The sequence below is a fragment of the Furipterus horrens genome, unplaced genomic scaffold (assembly GCF_987537825.1).
Source record: "Furipterus horrens unplaced genomic scaffold, mFurHor1.1.pri manual_scaffold_17, whole genome shotgun sequence".
Classification (NCBI taxonomy): Eukaryota; Metazoa; Chordata; class Mammalia; order Chiroptera; family Furipteridae; genus Furipterus; species Furipterus horrens.
In genome coordinates, this window is record NW_028327187.1 from 111564654 (window position 1) to 111567845 (window position 3192).

Sequence of the window (3192 nt, forward strand, 5' to 3'; positions counted from 1 at the left end):
GCTTCCATCATTTATTTTAGAAAGCTAAGTTTCTATGTATCTCATGGCTGTAGGACTTTATCTTTTAGGAAAGAAGCTGGTAAAAATGAATAGCTTTCATCATGAGTCTTTGTAGGGAGTCCCTACTTTCTGAAAAGTCATTTTTAGCTGACATTTTCTCATCTAAACTTTCCATTAATATCTATAGTGAATCATGTTCATTATAATGACATAGCTTCTGAGTCTTCAAAAAATAAATTTTATATTATTGTTGTAGTGCTTAGTATTTTATTAGGTTCTAGGTTTTAAAAATTACTATTCCATGTGTGATAGATATACCAGAAGTTTTGATAATGTAGCACACATTTGCTAACCATGACAGATGATAAAGAAGTGTTCTCCTCTCATAAGAAATAATACAAGGCAAACAGTTATTTTCATTATTTATGATCAAGGGAGGTTACATAGGCTAATTTTTTTAGCCTCTGGCTAAACATTAATTTAGTGGATAGGGAACTGATCCATTTTTTAAAAATACATTTATAACCTATATATAGTATAGAATCTATATGAAGAAAACTTTAAAACTCTACTGAAAATCAGAGAGAGAATCAACGTGAAAATATTTTTTTCTAATAGAGAATATGTTAAAATATCAATTCTCTCTACTTCTATCAGAAATTAAAGTATGATAAAATGAGTATAATTAAAAGTTTGATTCTGGCACCTATTAAATAGGTAGTAGATCAATGTAACCAAATATAGAGGAGGCTATTATGCCAAGTGAAATAAGCCAGCCAGTGAAAGATCAATACATATGATCTCACTTATAAGAGGAATCTAATACAAAATAAACTAATGAGCAAAACAGAACCAGAGGTATAGAATCATGGAACAGACTGGCAGCTGTGAGAGGGGAGACAGGAGGCAGGGACTGATTGAAAGAAGGTGAAGGGATTAGTCAAAGGACATACATGAAGGACCCATGGACACGGACAAAAATGTGGAGATTGACTATGGAAGTGGGAGGCAGGGTGGGTGGAGGGGAACAAAGGAGGAAAAATTGAGACAACTGTAAGAGCATAAACAATAAAATATTTTTTTTTAAAAAAATGAGGTTCATGCCCTGGCTGGTGTGGCTGAGTGAACCGATTGCTGGACTGTGGACCAAAGGTTGCTGGTTCGGTCCCGGTCAGGACACATGCCTGGGTTGTGGGCCATGTTCCCAGCTGGGGATGTGACAGAGGCAATCGATTGATGTTTCTCTCCCTCTCTTTCTCCCTCCTTTCCCCTCTCCCTAAAAATAAATAAAATCTAAAAAAAGAAAAAATAGACACTCAGTGATTGGATGAGGCCCAACCATATTAGGGAATGGAATCTGCTTTAGTTGGGTCTGTCAACTCAGATGCTAATCTCACCCATAAATACCTTCATGGACACAGCCAAAATAATGTTTGACCAAATATTTGGGCACCCTGTGGCCCAGTGAAATTGGCACATCCAATTAAGCATTACAAAGCAGTAACTCATCAGAATAGGTAGCTGAATGCCCCATTACTTTGTTTCACTCATTGTGAGGCACTCTGAATAATAAAACCCTTGGTTATTGTCATGGAAGAGACAGATGATACTTCAAGATAAATTTTTTTTTTCTTTCACACATGCTGGCCATCATTTCCACAAGAGCTGAAAATTAATCAACTTCAAATACATTATGTCATGAGTCTTATAAATGTGCTCACTGAACTAAGAAGCTCGTCTGTGCTTTGGGTTGGCCCCAGTAGGAGTGTACTGATACGTGCCTATTATGTTCAGTAAGCAATCAACCTGATATAAACCACACAGGGCTCTTTATCCAAGAAGTGGCAACTCAGAGGGGTAACAATCTGGGCACTTATATTGTCTATGCTTTTATAAACTAAATGTTACTTAATAATTTTTAGAAGAGGGGGTAGCTGACTGTTAACCCCACTGTGCATGCCACAAACTATAGCCAAGATATAACTTTCGATGCTACTATCACCTTTGCACTCAAGAGACTTGGTTTCCTCTTAGGTCCTCCATCACCAGGGAAGCTAGGCTGAGATCACATATTCAGGATATTGCTCTTTGGTATATATATTCTTAAAAAGCCAAGTATCTGCTGTATGCATAAAAAATATCCCTTTTCATGCATTTTTTCATTTAGTCATCCTGTATTTATTGAGCACCTACTATGTGCCTGGAACCACGGCATGCTGTTATGTAATTTAAGCGCCCTTTCAGGCAGAGGGAGCAGCAAGTACCAGGAAGCCAGACCATGTAGAACCTCTATGTAGCTCATGAATATTCAGAGTGAGATTAGAAAGCCATATTCAATTATCTTTTTACCAAAAAAGGTTTTTTATTTTTTTAAATTATATTCTATTGATTATGCTATTACAGTTGTCTTGATTTTCCCCCTTTGTTCCTCTATACCCAGCACTTCCCTGCCATTGTTCCTCTCCATGGGTCATGCGTGTAAGTTCTTTGACTACTCCATTTTCTATACTGAACTTTATATCCCCATGGCTGTTCTGTGGCTACCTATTCGTACTTCTTAATCCCCTCACCTCTTCACCATTCCCCCTTTCCCCTCTCATCTGACAAGCAACAAAACACTCTCCTCATCCGTGATTCTGTCTCTGTACTTCTTGTTTGCTTAGTTTGTTTTTCAGATTCAATTGTTGATAAATATGTATTTATTGCCATTTTATTGCTCATAGTTTTGATCTTCTTCTTTTTCTTAAATAACTCCCTTTAACATTTCATAAAATAATGATTTGATGATGATGAACCCCTTCAGTTTCTTCTAACTAAATGGGAAGCTCTGGGAAGCTCTTTGTCTGCCCTTTGATTCTAAATGATAGTTTGTTGGGTAGAGCAATCTTGGCTGTAGGTCCCCGCTTTTCATGACTTTGAATATTTCTTTCTAACCCCTTCTAGCCTGCAAAGTTTCTTTTGAGAAATCAGCTGACAGCTACTTGTGCTGGGCTTGGAGATTGCCAGGCAAAGCAAAGTTGTGAATCTGAGTTTGCTACTGCTAGTGCAAGGCCTGGGGCTCACTGAGGCCAGCTCTTGCTTGTTTGAGAGGATTTAGGAGGTGGTGAAGCCTGAGCCAAGACCAGCCATTCATACGGAAAAGCAGCTTGGATGGTCCTGTAAATTGGGTGGGGCAGAGTCTCTGGGGATCTC